We start from the raw sequence: 22,598 nt of genomic DNA, 5'->3' as shown, positions 1-22,598 counted from the left end.
TAGGTTCCGGACACGATGGCTGCACCTGGAGCTGTTGTGGGGCTGGGGATGCTGATGAACCCTCAGGGTTGCTCTGAAATTGTCGCTACTGTCTTGCTTGTTGAATTCATGTAATCAGATGTTTGACTCGATTGCTTTCCTGCTGAGTTTATACATTTTTTACAGCCCAGCACCATTGCTTGATGAGGAGCTGGTTAAAGTGTCGGGGTTATATATATAAATATATATATAACCAGCGACGAGTCCACGAGACGAGCTTCAAAGCTGGAAACGCTGCCTTGTGTAGAAGAGCCTTAAAGGCTAAAATCTCATTAGTTTACACAAGACAGGTCAGGAGGTGACTTACCAAGATTTAAAGGTATCTGCAAACAGCAGGTCTTTGCTAGCACAGGGCTTCTTTTGATCTAGGAAACAACAGTGTAAAAAAGTCCCATTACTTACTGCTGAATTTGAGTAAGTTAAATCTAGAAAATGCTAGGATGGATTTTCTGTCTCCAGGGCTGTCTGTGGCTAACAAGAAGTTGTGGGCAGAGTAGAGTTAGCTAGACAAAGTGCCTGGTGTTGTTTAGGAGACCTTGTTAAAGGAGGCTCACTTTTGGATTTCTGTTTTTTCAATCTGTACATGTTAGAGGCGTTTGGTGGCAAAACACCCAGGGAGTATGGACTACATGTCAATTATTAAATGTTCATTTCTGGTGTTTGAGATACCTTTGGTAAGATGCTAACTGTTATATTATTTGTCCTTCTAACATTGGTTTTCATTTAGGAGAAATTGTCTTTGTGCCCTCTAGTGGAAAAGCTCTTTATCTAAAGGCTTCCAAGTTGGGGGAAGTTCTTGCAAAAATAGTGGAATGTGCGAGAAAGGTCATGGAGGAACAGAGCAAGCCTGGAGAGACGAGATGGCGAAAGGCAGATGTGCTCCATGCCACCTCTGCTTCAGTCCTCACGAAACATAACATTAATTACATTCACTTACACGTAACTTCTTCAGGTAGGAGCGATAAGGGACTGTGAGTAGAGAAGGAAGAGATGATCCAATACTCCTGTTGGCCAGGCTTGATGAAATTGCCCTAGATTACCTGAAAAAAACAGTCTCGGCAGTCACCGAACCACTGGTGATTGCCATCGGTGCTCACAGAGGATGTGGTGGGGAGGGATGAGGAGCAGAGCAAAATCCACGCCAGGCCTTTAACAGGAGAAGGGAAGACCCAGAAAATGCAGGATCGGAGAACTTGAGCCTGGTTCTGGAGGAATTTGTGAACATCAGAGAGGTGGAGGAGGAGGTGGTCAGAAGGAAAAGCTAACTGGGGAGGAAAAATAAAATGAAATGGTAAATCTGTCCAACTTGCCTTTCAATGGGATAAATACTTGGTGCATGAGATGGTGCTTTTGATGTGACCAAGGCTTATGAGCAGAATTTCAGGTCTTGGTGAAATGCAAAAGTAGTTAGACCCCAGCGTGATGAAGCACAGGGAAGGTGAAGGTCCAGAAGGTGCCAGGAGCAGGAGCCCGATGGCCAAATGCAAGAGGAGGAGCTGGGTGGGACGTGGTGAGGGAGGCTGCTGGGGAAGGCCAGCTCACGCGAGTCAGCAGCGTCCCGAGGGCTGAAAAAAGGATCACATCTCTCTCTGAGTCATCCTTACAGAAGCGGTGTGTGTAAGACTTGGCTGATGATAACTTCCCCTTGTGCTGAGCGGTGTGGGCAGTGCGTGGCGGGAGGAAAACGCTCACACTGCTGCGTCTGGAGATGAGCCGCGCAGACTGGGGGCTTGGAAAATGGGGCTGGAGAGGGGAGGCTGAAGGAGCCGTGTCTGGAAGTGCAAGCCTGAGCGCAGGCAATTCCTTTTCTGACACACAAAAGATTTCTGTAAAAAGGGTAACGATCAGTTTTTAGGAGCCATTGGGGGAAAATACCTTCATTTGCCTGAAAAGAATATTCAAGGTGAGTGTTGGGGGGGAGAATTTCTCACTGTGAGGGTAATGAAGCAGGAGCAAAAGAAATTGCAGCTCTGCTTCATGGGAGGATTTGCAGAGCAGTTAAACGAGCGCCTGCTAAGGATGGTGTGTGTTAAACCCATCTCCGTGGGGTTTTGGGCATGCGATTGCTCCAGAATTGCTTTCTACCCCTCCATCGCCACGGAGGGGTAGGAAGGAGGTGAAGTGCCCATTTTCTGTGGGAGAACCCAGCTCACTTCAGGCAGTGACAAAAACGTTGAGGAAGGTGTGGGATTTTTTTCTGTGGCACTTCTTATTAAATGTTTTCCCCCCACTCTTGCTCCCTGTCCATCCCCTCCCCATGCAAGGTCTATTTTAGTCGTGAACCCATCAGTTGCTACCGGGGCTTTCGGGGGCCGGGGGTCAAAACCAGTAGCAGTGCTAGAGGCCGTGGCGTGGATTTGGGATATAAATTCTGCTCTTGGTGCAGCCATGAAAACTTCAAGCACCGTTGTAGATCACAAATTGCTGCTGTCCCATGGATATTTCCTGCCCTCTCTCTGTTCCTGCCTGCAGCTCCCATTTGGGGCGTTACAACAGCAGCAGAGGTGAACGTGGTGGAGTCCCCGCGCCCCCTCCCACCACCGCCATCCTTCCTCTTGTGGGATTGTCATTTTTGTTTGAATTTTAATTGCAAAAGCCGTTACATCACCGTTTGTTTGCTGCGTGCCATGAGTCACTGTTTGCATTTGCTGCTGTTTGCATCGCCTCTCCTCTCCCCCTGCCCTATGCCCGCGGGCACAGCTCGCCTCGGGGCATCTCCCAGCCTCTGCTTCTGTTTGAGTCTGCGATGCTCTGGGCTCCCAGGAGTGCAGGGAAAAGCGAGCTGACAGTGAAGATCCAGGGTTAGGCTTTTTACTTTTTTTTTCCTTTCCCTCCTGGCATTTTGTAAGGGCCCTTGGTCGAGTGAAAATACTCCTTGGGGACTCCTTCCCTGAGATCTCTGTGCTTAATAAGTCTCTCTCATTCCTGCCAGGCGGCGAGATCGATACTGCGTTTTCTGGCTTATAGATTTCAGGAAAGGGGGAGGGAATCAGTTTAAAAGGGCTTTTCTTTGCAGTTAATGAGATGCCCATGCTCCACCGTCTGCTTTTGTACCGGCAGGGGTTAACCCACACGTGCACTTGTCACGGAGGAGGAGAGGGGGGCGTCCTGCACGAGCCCACGGTGCAGGAAGGATTTCGTGGGGCTTTGCTCCCCCTGTCCCTGCACCGCATTGTGACCAGGGCGATTTGGTAGCAGGGCTGGGAAGGGAGACTGGAGCTCTCCGTTGGCCGTTTTGCCAGGTTTATTTTTGGTCCAGAGCAGCGTTTCGCAATGCAGCAAAGCATGTTAAGCGCTCTGAAGCAACCAGCGCTGACGCCTTGTTGCCTCAAACACCTCCTGAGACAGCTGGAGCCCGGGAAGCTCGCAGGTGCTGGGGGTTTCAGCGCCAAGCAGGCCGCAGGTTGCTCAGGTGCGGCACGTCCCTGCCAGCTGGGATGTGGCAACGTGTCACGGCAGGGCCGAGGCCCCGGTGGCTGGCAGCATGGTGCCGGTGGTGGCCATCGCAACCAGCTTGCCCCAGGACTGCTCAAGACTTGTGCCTCAGTTCCCCTACTTAAGGAGAGGGGTCAGCGGCTGTTCGGCAGAGAGCTTTGAGCTCTGTGGGTTAGGGATGTTGGGTAAGAGCTTGTCCCTGTCTGGAAAACCCCACCAACCCTTCATGGCTTAGCAGCCTGGATGGAGAGCAGGCAGGTTGTCAGGTGTGAAAACGGCCGTTTTGACTTGTTAGGTGTTCTCAGATGGCCCACGGAAGGTACATTTTTACCCTATTTGTAATGCAAACCCGCTTAATTATCTCCAATTCATAAATCCCTGGCTCTGTGCTTGAGCGCCTGTGAGAAAACGATCATCTTTTAGAGGACGGCAATCAGTGTCGGAGGAAACGGGGGATAGATGGTGGGTGTTAAATGGTGGCAGTTCCAGCAACTGGAATGTATAATTTAAGTCACTTATATTTAATCATCCTTTAAACACTGAATTTCAGTCTCTGCGGCTTGACTCGCTGGAAGCTGATGGCTTTTTAATGCCACTGAGGAAAGGCTGAAATTTCTCCAAGCCCTGGCCGCTGCCGTGCGGCTGTTGGGTGTGTTGGTGCTGCAGCTGGGGGCAGGGGCTGGGCTCTGCTTCGCCTCCCCTGGCCCTGATTTTGGAAGTTTTGGTTGTTTTACCCATCCATAGCATCTGCTGGAAATACCCCGGCCCAGGGAACAGCTGCCGGCGGTGGGGTTACGGATCTGGGGTCGGTGTGTGGCAGCTAACCATATTCCAGCAATTCGGCAGGTTGCGGAGTAAAGCGGCTAAAGCTTTGTGCGTCCTGGGGAACCCACTGGTCACAGACACCTCTGCGGGGCTGCCGAGGGAGCCTTGCTCGGTCTGCTGGTGATGGGCACACGAAATGCTCCCAGTTATCTGTGGTGACGGTGCACGTGATGCCCGTCTGCATTTTGGAGGGTTGTGGATGTCTGTGTGCATAGGCGTAGGCATTCTGAGATGTATGCACGCACATACAAAGAAGAATGTTGTTGTTGTTGTTTTTTTTTTAAATAAAAGCAGATGGATGAGGCAGACGAGCAGCTCTGTCTGCATTTAGGATCCAGTGGGATTCTGGTCCCTGCCTGCCCCCCCGCCCACCCGCTCCCTCGCCCTCACCCTGATGGGCAGCCTAACTATAAAATAACTTAATTTGTGCCTTCCTCTTGGCGAATGGTCGATGGCATTAGCAGAGGGAGCAGAATTTCACCCGTAGAATATACGATGGGGCTCCTAGGGAGCGAGCCCAGGCAGAAAGGGTTAACGGCAAAGGGGACCCAGGCACTGGCCGCGCAGGGCAGAAGACGGCAGCCTTTATTTGCGGTTGCACATTGGGTTGGCATTACAGCAGCCTGTTTGCCTACATGGCAAATAGGTAATTTTTGTTGTGCCTAGCAGTCAAACTGGATGTCCTTAAATTAGAAGCTGCCACTTCTATTTAGAATAAAGTTTGCTTTTCCGCATACGCATGAGAATATTGGCGTTTAAGGCCTGCTGAGCTCTACCGAGCGTGCACTGGATTTGCAGACAAGCCCATTAGCGCTTGCGGAGGAAGGGGGCAGCGGGGAGGAACATCTTAATGAGTCGGGGTGAAGAGTTGACGCGAGGACACGGAGCGCTTGGAGCCACCGTCTGCTGCGGGAGGAACCCGGTGGGCGCCGGAGGAGTGGCAAACATGCGCGGTGCTCGGCGGTGGGGGGGCCGTGAGGAAGAGGAGGGTCCCAAACCGCCTCCCCATCCCCTCCTGCAGCGCTGGAGGTGCTTTGGGTGTGGGTCAGGAGGTGACGGAGGAGCTTTGGTCCATTCCCCCAGCGTAGTAGGGGCTGCGGCTCAGCGTCGGGGCTGTGCTGCCCCGGCACAAGCTGGGCTGGGGGTGCAGGTGTTTGGTTTTTGGTATTATTTCGTACTGCTAGTTGTTCTTCGCTCCCAGAGGTGGTTCAGAATTGGCAGGCACCAGCAGGCAACGTTGCGTTGGCTTTCGTTGGGAGTTTCACCTCCAAAGTTAGGGGATAGGGCCTGGAACCTCTCTGGAAATATTGGGATTTGGAGGCAAAGGTCTTAAAATGAAATATGGACCCTTTCTTCTGTGCCCTCACTGCTTCTCAGATTGTGCTTCCTTTCTTCTTTTTTTAACCATTTTAGAGAAAGAGCACTCTGTCATGACAGCAAGAACTAAAGGAATAATTGGGACTTTATCCTGTGAATGTCACCTTGTTTCGTATTACCGAAGTAATGGTGGAGAGCTCGTTTCCCTGAATTTATTCATTGCTCAGAATTATGCACAGCATAAATTTCTGAAGAAAATATTTTAGATGTTCATGGAAGTTGTGAGCTGAGCTCAAGAAAAAAATCATTTATCTTACTAAGCACCCCTCACCCCCAATATTGGAAGCAAAGGTAGACGGTAAGGGGTTTTTAGCTCTAGGATTTTTCGTATTTTATAATGTAAAGTTTCATTTTTTTTTTTTATTCCTTGGGCAAAAATGATGATCTAAAAGGCTTTTACTTAATAAAAGTGCATATTTCTACTTTATCGCATGACTCCAGGAGCTGAGCTTTTTTAGACCACCATCAGATATGTGTGAAAATCATCAGTCTTGGCAGCACCGAAGTCGCTGAGGAGAAGTTCAGCGCTGCATTGGCTCGGAACCGAGCGCGTTGGGATCGGATGGGTTGCACCAGCCTGGCGTGCTTCACAGCACGGCTTTTTTAAAGCTCCTCGCACAAGTGCATGTGATTAGATTTTGAAGTTTATTTTCTGCCACACTTGATAAAAGTGTATTCACTGCGGTGATTGACTTTTTAAAGGTGAAACCGTTGAGAACTGCAGGTAGCTTCTTTGTGGAAGCACGGGTTTTGCTCTTTGCCGAGCTGCTGATGTAGGAGCTGGAGATGAGGGCACCGAGAGGTGTGCTCGGGGTGCGATGGCTGGGGGTACTGGTTTATGACCAGAAAACCCACAACCAACAGCAAACAGTCAGCAGAAAATAAATAGACCCCCAAAACCTTAACATGGCCAAAGTCTTCCAGCAGTGTAACCTTTTTCCCATCCCATATGGGAATCACTGTACTCGGATACAGCTTCTTTTATGGACTGCAGCGTCAGATGGGCCCTGTCTGGCTTGAAAATCTAAAATCTACTTACAAAAATATTTAGCGCATAAGAGGGGAACGAACAGTCTTTACCTGGTAGAAACAGTGTCTCATTTTCCTGGTAACCAAACAGCCGATCAGACAGCTGCCCTTTAAACTCTTGGAGCATCCTTCTGGGCTAAGACTGTTTGAAAGGTATTTCAAGCCAAAGGTTTTCCTTGTTTGTTTTTGAGAAAGCTACAAGCCATGGAAAACAAGAGCTTACAAGGAAAGGGCCTCGACCATAATCACCGTATGATCTTACAGTAAAGACAGCCTGGCTTTAATCTTTCTTTAGTCTTACCGATCTGCAGTCTCAGCCCTGGCAAGAGGCGACTCCAAAGAATGGCACTCGCTTTGTCAGTCACAGGGAAGGCAGCAGAACAATTTTTTTCCCCTCACTATCCTACATGTACTGAAAGCACGGCTCCCTACCCACCTGGCTGCACTGCGACTGCTCTTGCACCCCCCGAGCCCCTGCTCCATAACAAGGGCATGTTAGCAGACTGGGAAGACCTGGGAAAATAGCATTATTTACGAGGCAGATGCATGGAAGAGCGGGTATTTCTGCAGCTGGAGGCGCGAGTCAGCATGCAACAGGGCCAAGCTGGCAGCGGCGTCCTGCATCGACAGCGAGTGCATGGGAAGCTGGCTGCTTGAGGACTTTCATCTTAGGTATGACACGGACACGGCGTGGGGATCCTGTTGTCAAATGGGCAGAGAGGAATGGGCAAGAAGCCGGAGTGCAGGAGACATAAGGAAAGTCTGTGGAAATTGGATGGGGCTTTGGTGCAAGGTTCCTGGCAGCCTTCAGCTCCGGGGAAGCGGTAGTCCCTGAACCAAGCGAGCTCTTGCAGCCGCGGGGAAGCAGCGTGCTGCTTTTGTCCTCCTGCCCGTTTCCCTTCCCGATCTATAAGATTTCACGTCTTGGCTCCGGCGGCTTTGCTTATATTGCCGTCACTGTTTGGATACTGGAAGAGACTTTTTTGACAGCCACTTGGGAGCCGTTCCTTATTTGCCTCAGTTCTGGGTTTACAGTAACGCAAGCAATGTGAGACTATTTAGCAGCTATAACAGGGGTCGAGGCCCTGTTGTCTTAGGTATTGTAAAAGTGCCTTGTAAAAGGCTGCGCATTATCCAAATGCTTTACAGGCAAGGCAAGCACAAGAAGGACTAAGCCCGGCACTTCCAGCTGCTCTTTATAGGTGGGAAACTGAGGCAGTACCAAGCACGCAGGTGTGTTTTGGCAGTGCCTGAAGTGGGACCCCGATTTCCCGTGTTTTGTTCGTATGAGTCGATTTCGACCCGGCTGTTAAAACAAGCTCTCCTTGCGTGCAATTTGCTTGCTGCTTTATCCCCTTGGGAGTTTAAATGCTTTGAAACGGATCCAGGATAAAGCTCATCCACGGCTGGTGCTGGGACATCCCTAAGCTGCTTTCAGGGAATCTTTTTTCCCCTTGAGACCTGGCTGGCGAGGGATTTGGAGCATGCTCAGTGTCCCGCACACAGGTACGGGCAGAGGAGCGCCGTGGGCACACCCTCCTCCCGCAGCGGCCGTCAGTCTGTCTGGGGATCCCAAAACGGAGTAAGGGAGTGGGAAAAGGAGGCAGGTAAGGAATGCGGAGCTTGGTTCAGACGGCGTAACTGAATTCTGGGGCTGGTTGTTTTCTTTCTCCCTCCCTGAGATGCAAGGAAGAGGCTTGAGTAAGAGGGAGTGAGTCTGAAAGCGCTTCTCAAGGTGCATCCCTGGGCGCCTGCTGCACTCGCTGCTCTTTGTTCGCTCCCCGTTCGGAGCCCATCGTTCGGAGCCATCTTGAGAGCTCGGGTTAATTTGGCTTGTTTCTAATTAAGCTCCTCATCTGCTGGCTGTCAGGGCAGGGTTCTCCGTCAGCCAGCCCGACTTGTGGCGTACGTCTGCGCGCTCGGTGCCAGTGGCAGCTTTGGCTGAAACTTAACGTTTTGTAGATCAAGTTTACAAGCTGCAAGTCTTACCAAGAAAAGCTGTTGGGTGTGTTTTTTTTTTTCCTTAAAAAAATCCTCTTTAATTTCTTGCTTCCTTGAAAATAGTGAAATTCTTACCCTGGTTTTAGGTGCCTGCCAGAAAGGGCGGTCCTGTAACCTTCTCCCCGTGTGCCTAGGAGCAAGATCCTAAATATTCAACTTAGGGTTCTGTTCCCTGCCCTGGTCTTTACTTACAGATCATTGTGGTTATAGTTCCTAAATGACTCGAGCATTATTAAATAGTTTATTCTATTTCCTATCAACGAGCCAAAATAATAACTTGATCTAGGAGGATATAAGTTCATTTTATGTTTTAAGGTATTGTTTGTTTTTGCTATTAACATTGTTTACAAGAAATTGTTTTCAAGCATTATATTGTTCGCTTGTGTATTTTAAAAGAATAACAATAAAACCTTATTGTGCTCCTGATTTCCCTTTTAAAAAGCAAAGTAAGCATCCAAGCACCGTGGCTTTACGTATTTTAATGGTTCTGCGCTCTTTTACCATTGTGTTCCTTAAATAAAAAGCACAAGACGATCCCGTCTCACAGAAACTTAACAATTGTTTTTATAAACAGTGCATGTTCTGCTATCTATTGAGAATAAGGGGGTTCTTGTTTATAATTGTGTCTTCTTAATGAGAATCCAAGTTGTCGGATACTTCCGTGCTTTTTGGAACTAATTGTACCACGATTTTTAAAAACAGTTTATGTAATTGGGAGTCATTAACTCGTGATACAATGCGATGGAGATGGAGGAAGTCCGCACTTGAAGGACTCTCAGCACAGGTCGTCCCAGCGAGGATCGGTCTGGACGCGCATGCAGCGAGTTCCTAAATTCAAAGCTCCTCTTCTCCTTGCAAGAGCAGAGGTATGTAGCAGCCTGTCCCTGGGCTCTGGGTAGAGCTAATGAAATTGGGAGAACCTGGGGTTCATTGGGATAAGCACAGGCTTAAATACCTTACTGAGCCGAGCCTTGACTTGTTCTGCCTAATTCCCTGCACCTGCGTACACCGGGGATTGTTAGGGGCCAGGGAGGGGATGCCTGGGTGGGTTTGCTCTTTGCTTTGAAGGGCTGGTGATAAATGCTAGCCCCCCCTCCCGCCCCTAATTATCTTATCGGGTGAGGCAAACGATTCCCTGGTGACTGCTGGGAAAGGAGAAGGTCGGTGTCTGCAGCTCTGAGCGAAGCTGCAAGAGGTTCTTTGCGGGACGAGCTTGTTGGGGCAGCGTCCCACGCGGGGCTGGGGGCAGCGCCAGCGAAAGCATCCAGCCCAGGAGGGAAGAGGGCATGCCTGGCGGCCGTGGCACGGTGAGGCTGTAACTCCTTTTGAAATAGTTGCAGGTGCTGTAAACTTTGCCTTAGGCGCTGGATCTGCAGTGGCGTGGGATGCAGCGCGAGGGTGCTGGGGAGAGGGCTGGGTGACTGATGCTGAGCCTGGCGTGCTCCTGCTGCTGCCTGCCCCTCGCCCCCGGCAGGAGGACAGCAGGGGGGTTGGTTCTTTCTACCAGCTGGAAGGGGGGATGCGTGTTCGTGTCCTAGCTCTTCTGCCAGGCAGGGTGCTGGATTTTAAAGGCGATACCCTGTCCTAAAAGTCCTGCCTGCAGTTGTTGGCTGCCTGCGCTCTACTCTTTCCCAGCAGCGTCTCTGACAGTCTGTTGGCAACGAAGCCTCTGGAGCCAGGCACAGACTGGTTTCATCTACAAGGGCGCCCTGGGCTCTGGTCAGGTTCCTCTGCCATTCCTCTGCTGCCGGGGCATCCACGCAGCGATCCTGCGTTGTTCTCCAGGCTTGCCTAATAGCGGGAGAGCCGGCACGGCTCAGGGAAAACTTCGGGTTCTCGTTGGTGCATCCTAGTTCCATCCTTTGTAACGGGGATCCTTCTCCCTTGAAGTAACGCTGTCGGCTCTCCCCTCAGCCCCAATATTTCTGTGTATTTGCCTTCTGGGCTGGGGTCCGTTCGGTGCCCTGTGCAGCTCGGTGTCCCGCAGGGAGCAGCGGGTCGGGCGCTGAAGCAGCCCAGGCTTTGGAGGAAGGCGTGCTCGTGTGCTCTGCGCGTAGCTCCAGGGATGTGTCTGCGTTGTGCAGGGCTCAGGGATCTCTCTAATTTCTGTCGGTAATCTGAAACCTGCCCGGGATGTTTGCACACGCAGAGCACAGCAGTTCTGCAGGCCGGGGACGTGTGCTGCTCCTGGTAGAGGCAGGGCTGTGGGGTTTTGCAGGGAAAGGGATTTGGGAACACAAAACTACTTTCTTTCGATGCTTGCTATCTTCTGTGGCATTATCCATCTCCCAAAGCATTTCTGTGTGAATGAGTTTAAAGCAAAGCCCAACACTAAATGGCCTTCCAAAATTGTGCACTTGTAGCCGTCTGATCTTGCTGCCTTTTGTCTCTGGGCTGTTCTGACCTATTCACGTCAAGAAAGCAAAGAATCTGTTAGACTGTGATAAATCTGTATGGCCCCTGCATAATCCAGGAGAAGGTCTAATTTGATCTGACATTTGCTAATCTGCCAAGACTTGCAGTGATTTGTTTTCATACTGAGTTAAGTTTCATATAGCATAGAGAAATGGGTAAATATATTGCATTGTTAAAAACTGAAAATGTGCCAATTTTTTTATGTTGATATATTTGAAAATTCCTTTCTGCTTGGTTTTTACAGGTGTTTATTCATTTTGCTAATTGTCAGCTGGGTTAATTTTATTCACCTGGTGAAGCACTGGCAGAGTGTTTGCCGTGAACTGTGTGAGGCTTTTTGTTGGGCTTAGTCTTGCATTGTGTTCATATTTCCCTAAGTCTGTCGCCTTAACACGCCAGTTGTAAAAAGTGATTCCAAGTTTCAGATCTTTTTTTTTCTACCGACCACATATGCCTGGTCCAACGGCAGCTTTATATACTGCATAGATATTCGTGAGTCTGTATTCTTAAATGCTTCTCATGTTACTGTCCTTGATAGTTTGTGTGTTTTTGGCATTTTGGGAGCAAACTAGTGAAATGGTGTAATTCCTCACTGCATGCTGTGGTTGTAGTTTTTTATTTTATTCTAGCTATTTTAATGTATGCTAGAATACTCTGATTAGGTAACACTAGAAGGGTCTGCAATCTGTAACCAGTGAAATCAGTCTGGGAGCTCCGCGGGTCTCTGTTCCCGCACGGGGTTTAGGTGGTGGTGAGCAAAATGGCCTGCGAGGGCACCTCAACTCCCTTCTTGATAGAAAGAAAGTGCCCTGTGTCACCCAGCTTTCCGAGCTCCTGTTGTGCCTCTGCAACCCCGTGTCTGGGAAAAGGGCCCCAGCCAGGATAGCTGGCCCTGGGACCTTGTGGCACAGTCCTCTGTGTCCTTGTTTTATTTCCTCAGCTTGTATTTCATTAACCTTTTACCCTGCTTGCATTCTGCAGCCTAATTTCCGACAGGCACGTGAGCGAGCTCAGGGTTTCTTGGCACCCCTGTGCGTGTGATCAATAGACTTGACCTTTTTGATGAATATTCACGTGCTCTGGGAAGCACCGAGCTCTGCATCCTCCTTTTTTGCCGGTTTCTCCCAGCTTTCCTGCTGGGGAGGGATGCCTGGCTTAAAGCAATGCGGAGCGTTGTACAGCTTTGTGACTGGACAGCAGGTACGAAGGAGTCCATTCTCCCTAGAATTAGTAAAATGTTACCTGGCTGCAAGTAAACCTGAAGTCAAGTGCAGCTGGCCATGTGTTATGTTTTGACTGGCTTAAAAACTATTTAGGTTGAAACCTGTTGACAGCTTAAAGCTGTGCAGCAACTTTTTTTTTTAAATTTATTCACACTGTGAGCAAGTTGGCAGAAGGTTTGGGATGTTCACCAGCTATATCAATCACTTTTAGGCATCATTGTATTAACTTCAAACTTGGCATTTTACAATTGTGATAACTTTATATTAAGTAATTCCTTTGATAATAATCAGAGGGATTCTGGGTTGAGATGGTATTTATGATGTCTGGATTCCTTGTCAGGATTTAAAAATAATACCAAACTTTGAAGACAAAGGGTTTTTATAGAGGCCAAATCACTTCTAAGAGGCTTCCTGCAGGCTCTTCTTAACCTCCTGAGGAACTGGGCTCAGGCTGGTGACAGAGGTACCGTCGGAGATCTTGCCCTCTTTTATTTAAAAAAAAAAAAAAAAGCTTGGATTGAAGCTTGTGGTGCCTTGTTATTGAGAAGTAATGGTCACAACAGGGATCTGGGCTGTTTGCATGTTGCAGGGTGGTCAGTAAAGGACTGTTTTTTTTTCCTTTTTCTCTTCTTTTTTTAACTTTTTTTCTTATTATAAATGGCCTAGACGCTGCACTGAAGAGTTTGATTCTGAAAGTCTTAAAAATGCTGGCTTAGGCCCAATCAGTTCTATTTGCCAAGGTTAAGTATGATATGTTTTTTATATGTGTCAAAAGAAGCTTATACATGTTTGGCTTGTCTCATGTCTTCAAATATTTGACATGTGCAGAAAAATGAACTTGTAACTCTTCGCTTGCTGAGGTGGTTTGTGTAAGAAGCCAAAACTGAGAGAGGTTCTTCCCTTGATTCAGTAACACTTAAATGTTGCCTCGCTAATTTGATTTGATGTGATAAGAATCCTTAAGCTTGGCTAAACTCATCTCCGCTGTAGTCACTGGGCCTCTGTGTGAGGCCTTCAACCTTTTTGTATGTAACTTCATTTTCTTTACAACTTTCCCAAAACCACAACTGCACCATAAGGCGTCTGTGACTGCGTATCTCCTGGCAAGTGAGATTTGTGGCCAGGGGATCTGGTGCCAAGTGCCCTGCCATTGCCAGGGAGCTTTGCTCGCTCTCTGGCGCAGCACAGGCCGCGCTGCAGGCCTGCTGAGGTGGTGAACGGAGTAAGCTGGGGTGGCTGGTGTGGCGTATTGAACAGCCGTCCTTCACACTCGGGTGTAAGCGAGTTGGCCCCCGTAGCTACCCGTCCTTCTAGGAGGTCTTCCGCAACAGCCCTTCCCCATCTTTCCAATGTCTGGTACTTCTTCGATGTCTTCTTCGCTCAAGTATATAAAAATGGGAGATTTTGTTCATATTAGTCCATTTTTCACTAGCTAAAGACTAAAAAAAAAAAAAGGCAGTTTTATCAAACTACCACAGTTTTAATAACTAATACACTGTCAGGAAATAAAATATGCTTTTTTTTTTAGAAGAGTGGGTAATTAACCACTGAAGCAATTTATCAAGTGTGGATTCTCTGTCGGGGAGGCTTTAAACGAGCGACTGATATACAGGGAAACGCTCAAGTGTAAGCACAAGCCAAGGAGGAATTGATTGATGTGATGTGGCCTGTGTTACGCAGGGAGCCGGGAATAGATCATCTCAGGATCCCCGGGGGCTGCAAATCTATATGAATCTGTTACCCATAAATATTGACAGAAGATGAGACCTGGATGTGTAAAAACGCCTTTAATGTTTCTGGGTGACCGCTGTGCCGTACTGGGTCGTTGTCCTGGTCTCTGCTCGGTGTCACCTTGTGAATTAAGGGGGTGATTTAATGAGCTCTTCTGGGTTGCTGCCTCGGTGGGTGCTCACCAAACCCAACTTGACTTCTCCAGTGCGGGATCGGAGTTTCAGGCTGAAATGTCTCGTTGGAAAAGACTTCACAGCAAGAACCTCCCCAGCCCTTGCAGCAGGAAAAACAAACAAAAACCAAGAAACCCAAACAGAAATAATTAGAGACCATATGGTTTTTGCTAGTTACTAAAGAAAAGTGTCAGTGGTGAGGAATATTAAAAAAGACCATGGAGCGTTTCTCCTGCTTGTTTGAGGAGAGGGTTGTTAAACACATTCAACTAAAAAGAAAACACATTTGCTTGCTTTCTTCGAGAGGAAGGAAATTCAGAGGCTTTCAGGTTTCAATGACTGTTTGTATTTGAATTCCATTCAATTCTGATTGTAAAATGAGTTCCCTTTGCATTTTACAATTGAGCGTGCTATGCAGGCTGTGCATGTTTTGTAGGATTACTGCAAGGATATTTAAGAAATTATTGCTCCAGTTGTGTTCTCTGTTAGTCATTGGATTCACGCTAAGGGTTATCTGTTCTTTGTATTAGCATTTACTTAATCACAGATTTCTCTGTGCTGCTGCCTGTTTTGAAAGTAGTTACCTGCTAGGTGATGGTGTAGCTGTAGTTCACGTAGGAAGCGCCTGCCCACAAATACTAAAGGCTCCTGGAGTGATTCATGTTATGTTGTGGCTCAGTGGAAGCTCTGTATTGGTTCAGATCTGTGTTGCTCTGCCATGAAAAGTCTTGGGAGGGAGCGTGGTGTTGGGTGAGGGAGTGAGAAGTTAGTCATGATTTTTTATGCACCAAATAAGAGCTCCTTTCCCATCGTTTCTGCCTTCTCCTCTCCATGCTTCCAGCCAGGGCGATACTGCCTGGAGAAGGATGTGGGATGAGGATGTTGCAGGGTGCCTCGATGCTCCCAGTATCTGCTGCTACTTGCTCGGGGTCAGTAAATAGGTCCGCGTGCTGTCTGCGAGGCTCCAACATTTTTGTCCAATGGATTCAAAGGTCTATCTGTCTCTGCTTTACTATCGCTATTTATTGCCTCAGTATTTGTTTGGCAGAAAGGTTTTGTGTTTTAATACCATCCCCGCAGTGCACTGCCAGGAATTTTAGAACCTGTGAGTGATTTCAAAGGCTATCGGGCTCCAGTGCTTCCAGCAGGATTTATGTCGCTGCTGGTGCAGAGTTACAGTGTCATAAGCTTTTTATTTGTTCTTATTATATCATGGGCATCTGCAGACTGTTGAGTCCAGTTCTTTTCAGCTGTTTATGTGCAAAAACATCTCTGATCTTGTGAAAGGAGGCCATTCTTTATATCCACTGACTGCAGCTCCAAGAAAAAGCTCCCCAATAAGTCATTTAAAAAAAAAAAGGAAGAATTAGTCCTGCCAAAACTGATGGCTGCAGAATGCATATGGCTGAAATGTTTGTATGAAGGCTGAAAAAGATCTCGGGTCCTTGCAGAATACCTAATTCAGTATCTGATCAGGTTTTATTCTGGTAAATCTGGCTTGCTGCTCACAGCTCTGCTGGCAGCAGAGCCTGGGGCGTGTTGCCAGAGCTGCGCTGGGATTCCAGAAAGACTTGATTTTATTTCTTAATTGTTGCAAAGCATCACTTATTTAGCAGTTAAGCTGCTACTCTGTTTCCTGCCTGGGTAAAACAGTAGCAAGCTCCCTTAATTTTGAGGTTACTTCTAAAACTGTGACTTGAGGTCGAATCTGGAGGTTGCAGGGTACAAGAACCAGAGTCTGGTCCTTTGCTTGCAAGACTTACAACTTCTGAGTCCGAACTCAGTGTTTAACCCTGTCTGGCTGTTCTTGAAGTAAATGTGTTTATTACCGTATGTGCTGTTGTGGATTCTAGGAACTGCCAAGGGCAGCAGAACAACTAGGCTCATTTTGGGGAATGCTTCACTGGGGATCTGCTCTCCCCTTTTCTTTCCTCTTTTGCCTGAAAGTTAAACTAAATCTTTTTTCCAACTGGCACATGCCCTCCAATGAGAGAACTAAAATACAATTTCTAGGTATAGGGTAGTCCTACTAAGAAGCAGCACTGGGTGTTAGGGAAGGAGGCTGATGTTGAGAACGGCAAAGGGAGAAGAAACCTCAAGATCTGTGTTTGCCCCTGTGAAGAAGAGGTGCAGGGGCGATGTGACTGGAGGCAGGCCAGCTCTGGGGTTGCCATTGCTTCTGTGAAGCAATGCACTTCTGTCATTACTGGCTCGTTTTAGTTCTACTTAAACCTTTAATGTGTTCTAAAAACAGTGCATCAAAAAAAAAAACAACACCATTTTTGTGCCATTAATAGAAGGCCTGCAACAGAGTTCAGATGGCTGGATGATAAAAATCCAATTTTACCTGTAGCAATGACTTCCCAACATCATCTGCAGATGTCTTAATATATCTGTTTGCTTCTTGTGCCCTGAACAAGAAACAGCTTTTTGTGGGAAAGCAATATCCTTTACAGGGAAATATAATTGAATAACTATATCACTTTGCTGATATTTCTGGAGGAGATGCATGTAATTCACCACTCTTGTCCTGACAGCATGCCATCGGAGTATGTGCCATACTGACGAGGTAACCTTAGTGCCTGGCTTGCTAGAATTTTACGTAGTATACGTTTACTTACCCAAACATTTGTTCTTTTACAGCTGTCATTTGCTATTCTGAGCGGAATAGCAAATGTCCAAAAAGAGTTACAAGTAGTACCAATGTTTTCTTCAGTCTATTGATTTGGTGGCTCCTCTATGTAACTCTTTGAAAGGGGAAATATAATTCCCTGGTACAATTCTGTGAGCCCAATCGAGAGGTGGTGCTTTTGTCACGCTAGGTGGTAACCGGCACGTAGCAAAGGTGACAGGCGTTGTCTTGGAGAGCTCCTGCTTTGTACTGAGACGTGGATTTTTGTTCTAGTGCTAGTGTCACTTCGTGCTGTGACTTCTGGTTTGGTGGGCGAGGAGGGCGACCTCTGAGCTTACCTCTAAGTGGTCCAGAGGTGCCGACAGAAATTGCTCTAGGGTTTTTGAGACGTTGGAGGAGTGCTGAGACTGATGCCATTGAAAGAAGTGCTCCTGGAAACATCCATGCTGGGTCCTTTGCCAAACGTTTCGAACAGATTTATTGAGACATAAAATAGATTATTTTTGAAAGGAAAGGTAGCTGCTCTGAAATACGTGTTTCCCATGCAGTTACCATGCTCCGTGAGCAAATTCTCTTATGACATCTTAAAAATGAACCCTGCTGTGGTTTACAGCTAGAATAATGTCACTTGGCACATTATCAGCGAATCCTGGAGATGCTCTTGATGCTGGGAAGAGTATTGGTGTTGATTCAGATGTACTGCTGGGTTTTGTGGGAGGCAGTTAAAAGGTGTACTGTAACTTCAACTGCTGCTCCTCTTTCTGCCGTGAGAAGTTGTCCAGTAGTGCTTTGTTGTAGCACGTTACTGTCCTGCGTATCTTATCTTGGATGCAGCAGCGAAATGGTAACTTCTAGATATGGTGCCAAGGCTTTAGTTCTGAGAGGCATTCATCATCTCCTCTTGTGGTTGTATCCCCTGAAACGCCCTGTGCAGATGGCTGCATCTAGGTGTGAAAGTCTGTTTTATTAAAACAACCCCCTGCCTACTTAAGTGAGGTGGGATACATGGCGCGTCCCAAAGCCTAGACCTACCAAAAGCGAGTTCGGTTCTTGTTCCTGCTGTTGCTGTGAAACTCCTCTGATGCTGCTGGGCCTTTCATAATCTGCTCCAAAGGGACTTGGCTAGCGTAAGCAGCGGTGTCCCACCCAGTTGCATGACTTGTGCTCCCTGATGTGACGTGCCGTGCTCTGGAGCCAGGCTAGTCGTGCGTCTGCCCTCGTCTCTGGGGATGTGGGGAAAGGCTGCCTAGCCCCTAGGTGGGTTGGTGTTTTTTTCTTTTTTTTTCCCAGTACAATCTGGCTATTAATACTTGTGGAAGTGTAATAAAAACAAAAATATGGACTATTTCACTTCACTTTCCCTGTAATTGCCAGCCCATATCTCCCTCCATTATCCTTTCATCTTCTTTTCAGACTGGCTAATAGTTGCTTAGTGATTACATTTAATGGTGTGAGAGCCTTTTAGTTTGGATACCCTGCTTTTCCTCCCCTATTGCTTATAGAGATGTTTACATTTTCAGCTAGAGCTATGATTTGTCTATGTAATTGCATAGAAAGCAACAGTTCACATTCCTAGGCAGGCATCCTGAATTTATTTTGATACCATTTCCTTTTTGATGCATTTCCCACACTAGCTTCACCCTCTGCAATCTCCTGATGAGTTTAACTAACTATGACCCTTTCTGTAGATTTATTTCTTTGCAGTAAAATTCATAGCTTAGCCTGCCGAGTGCAGCCTGCAGGGCTAAGTCCCAGAAATTCGTGGAGGAAGCTATGGTAAAGGAAATAATTCTCCAGTGGGGCTTTGCCTAGCTGGTGTGGGCAGCCTCGTTGGGATGCTCTCCGTATGCAGGTGCAGCTCGTGTTTGGAGAGCTTTGCTGGTGGAGACGTGTTGTGGCCCTTGAGCAAAGCAGGTGCTGGCAGAAACTCGTCCCTGTTGGCTAACTGTCTGTTGGACAAGATGGAGATGCCATTTAAAAATAATGCACTTTGTCAGCATTATTAGTGAAAATTTTCAGTGGAGATTTTGTCCAGGAAGGGAACCAGAGCTCGCATCTCCCCTGCGTGGCTGCTGCTGGAGGAACGTGGCCCTGAGCATCCAGCGGTGCCAGCTCACGTCCCTGGGTGGGGGACAGCTGGCCAAGATGAAGGTCTGTTCCAACCCGAATCATTCTGTGATCCTTGTGCTGCTCCTCTTGAAGGGAGAGGAGGGTCTGGGAACCCACGAGGCATGAAGCTGCGGCGTCTTGGATAAGAGCTGCAGTATCTTCCTGCAGGAGAAGCACGCTCTGCTCTATGGGGCTGGCGAATGGGGTTCTGGGGTACTGCAAGCCCTAGAAGCATTAGAAGCACCAGTCTCTTTTAAGGCTTTGTGTCTCTGCGTGTTTTCTGTTCTGACATCAAGAAGCTTGGAAAATCTTAAACCGTCCAGTCTTGGTGTAGCGGCATCGCTGAGTCATCGGTGCTTAAACACTGGATAAAGCCTTCGTTAGGGAGCGAGGGATTTTTTGTTTGTTAAAAAGCCAGAGGTTGTCTGTTTTCATCATCGAGTCTGCAATTCTCGCCGTTGGAACGAAGCAAAATTCAAAGCTTTGGAGAAGTGGCTGGGGGTGTGTGGGATGAATAATGATCTAATATGAGGCCTCAGCAGGGTGAAAAATGTAAAACTAACATCTCGGCTGTTTTTTTTTCCTTTTCTTCAGATAAACTCACTAGCAATGAGAAGTATTTTAAATGTTGCTGCTGTTGCTGATAGGAGCAGGCCATTAAATTGCTGCAGTCGACATTCCTTTGGGTGCTGGTCATAAGCCAAGCTGCCAACTATTTGTAAATTTACTGACAGCCAGTAAGCAGAATACAATATTTAAACTGTCAGAAAACTAATATCCACTCGTTTCAGAGAAACATAGCTCTGCTTCTCTTGGGCTCTGCCTTTTCAGATTGTTTGGTTACTGCTGTTATTTTCCGTTTCTATCAACTCTCTGAGGCTGTCCCAGGAAAAAAGGAGAGAGACGAAGTGGCTGCCAGCCTCCCCCTTCCCTGGGCACCCTGTTCTGCCAGTGGCCTGTAGCAGTAACGTGGTCCCTTCTGGCAGAGATGCTCAAGGCTGTAGCCAAATTCTCAGGGCTCCCGGGGCTTGGTTTGTCCGTCTTGCCATGGCTTGAAATGGCTGCCCTTCAATCTGGGCTAGCGGTGAATGTGAAAGCAGACATTCCCAAATGCTTTAAAAAAAAAAGTATGCCAGCTTCCTGGGGCGAGCGCTCAGATAGCGGAGAGCAGCTTGAGAAAGCCTAACAAGTCCTTTGAACTTACCGTGCTACTAAAATGTTGTGGGAAAAATGGCTGAATCATTTGTTTGCTGCTTGCTGCTGAAACGTAGACCTGTTATCAATTACCCGCGCCAAGATAGCTCTCTGGGAGCCAGCGTTGCATGAGGAAATCTGTTTTTCTTTACTGTAGAGCCATGTTATGAGTTTACCCAGCTGCGGACCTTTGTCTGAAATAGCTTTTTGTGTAGCTCTCCTCGTGGGCATCCATAAAAGAGGAACCCACGGGGGTTTCTCCTGGGCCCGCGGAGCGGTAGGCCTGCTGTCCCGCTGGAGGGAAGAGCAGCCACATTGGCCGCAGCGACAAAAACACTGCAGCACTGCTCTCCTCTCCTTCCCGTCCTTAGCTGAATGGGAGGGACTGGGCACAGATTTGGTTCTGAGAAGCTTTAACTTCACCAGGCGCACACAGACTGCTGCCTTGATCAAACTCAGGAGGATGTGTTCTGAGTGCACTGCTGCGATGGTTGGTTTGCAGGCGACAGCAAAACGAGAAATGAATTTTTTTTTCCTCTCCCCAAAGAGGTCTTTTTCAGACCTCAGGAGTGCCCTTGTTCCACGTCAGGATTATAGCAGCCTGAAATGTTTGGATGAAGAGGGGAAAGGGCATAAAACAACTTGTTATAGGATGGTCTGTGAGCCCTGCTGAGGGTTTCTGGCTTCAGCCAGGCACTGCACGGAGTTGGGCCCTTTCCTCTCGTGCAGCAGAGGAACGAGCCTCTCTCTCTCCTGCTGTTTCCCAGAAAATCTCTGTAAAATGAGGAACTTTCCTCCTCTAAAGCAACAAGCTCCCCTGAGCAGTCCTGGCTTCGGTGAATCACAGTGTTCATAGAAGAGAATGTGTCGGGACTTGCTTTAATTCCTCACCGTCTACGCTCCTGGAGTTTGATGTCCGTGGGAAAGCAACGTGGAGGATCTCGACTGCTCCCTTTGAAGGAGACGAAGGACGTGGGAGCGTGGAAGGTGACTGATGTGTGACCTGGAGTGTCCTCAGGCTACAGCTGATGTTACCTGGGTATGGAGAGGCTGCTTGTGTGTGTGGTTACTGCTCAAGTGCAAATAAATGTGGCATTTATCACCACGTGCTGTCAGCATGTTGCAGATTAAACCCAAAGCCTGCCATACCAGTAAGTGTTTTTCCAATCATTAGAGCATTTGTCAACATTATGGGCTGCTGTCTGTGCCAGCAATAAATGCCTGGTGATCCTGCGAGAGTAAATGGCGTTTTCCAAGGAGAGGTGTATTTAATGAAGAATGAGCAGCACAAGCTGTGAAAGTGGCCAGATCAATTATTTTTACAAAACAGTCGTAAACGACGTGGAGCAAGGAGGCACGGGCTGGGGAGGGGAGCTGTGCCGCTGCCCAGGGTGGGTCCTGGAACCGGCGAAAGGGAAGGCAAGCAGCCGAGGGCTAACTAAAACCAGCCGGCAGCCTTTCTGCGGTGGCAGAGCGGGGCAGGAGCAGCCTGCCGTGAGGCACCTATACCTGTGTTGTGTCTTCGGAGTGGTGCTGTCACTGGTCACGAACGAGGTGGGAAATGCAGGCCTGCTGTCGCACGCTGACATCCCATCGCTGAGGATACCATCGTCAAGTTTCAATATCAAAGTATTGGGAGAGGAGAAGTGAAGAGCAAAGACCGTTTGTTTCAAAGATGCTGTGATTAAGGATTCAAACGAAGTAACAAAGCTGTTGGATTTAAAATTAGCTTAATGTAGCTGCTTTTCCTGAAAAAATGTTGATGTGTTATCTCCCTAACAAATGGCTCATGCTGCAAAAGTGAAGCACGGCAGCTTCTCCAAATCAGACTGTTCAGCTTTACAGATGACAGCATCACCCATCACCGCGTCAGCAAGATAAAGGGATGATTTTTCAAGTGGTCTAAAAGCATCTATTTTTCATTGCGTTTTCCCTTTAGTGACTATTCTACTTGTACCTAAAGCATTTCTGAAATAGTGATTTTTTCTGTAGCCAGCGTCTGAAAGTAAATGTTAGATAAGTGTTACACACTAAAATGTACTAGTGTGCGTCGTCTGTGTGTATTTTTAGCATATCTGTCTTCGTATGGTGTATAGATAAAATATACTACTATCTAGATATTATGTGTCCTATATCTGTCAGACTATGTAAGTACTAGAAATCACAGGAACTTTTGTTTATATACCGTGTCTGTTATCTGCTAGACAAACTTCAGCCTGAGTAAGTTTGAGACCAGGTGGCCAGAGGTACAATCACATCCTTTATGTAAGAAATAGATCTCTTCCTTTTTTTCTTTATCTCGTCCCTCCTACAGTGCGATGCTTAGTCTGAAGACTTAATATAACGCTTCTGGATCACTTCTGTCTCTTGCAAATACAATTCTAAAAATATTTACTGTTCCTTTTAGGAAAGAAC

At 47.6% G+C, this 22,598-nt stretch overlaps 1 protein-coding gene across 38 annotated transcripts in view; it reads left to right on the top strand.

Annotated features, from left to right (window-relative positions):
- MAGI1 (membrane associated guanylate kinase, WW and PDZ domain containing 1) overlaps nt 1-22,598 on the top strand; it is a 325,450-nt gene that overhangs the window by 43,923 nt on the left and 258,929 nt on the right. The window contains exon 1 of one of the 38 annotated variants that reach the window (XM_083795155.1): nt 40-10,013. The exons of the other annotated variants lie outside the window; for them this stretch is intronic. The gene's annotated coding sequence lies outside the window, so the exon portion shown is untranslated. Of the gene's footprint in view, nt 1-39; nt 10,014-22,598 lie in introns of those variants that run through there. 38 annotated transcript variants of the gene reach the window in all.

Source organism: Anser anser (assembly GCF_964211835.1).
Source record: "Anser anser genome assembly, chromosome: 12".
NCBI lineage: Eukaryota > Metazoa > Chordata > Aves > Anseriformes > Anatidae > Anser > Anser anser.
This window is presented reverse-complemented; position numbering and strand designations above follow the sequence as displayed.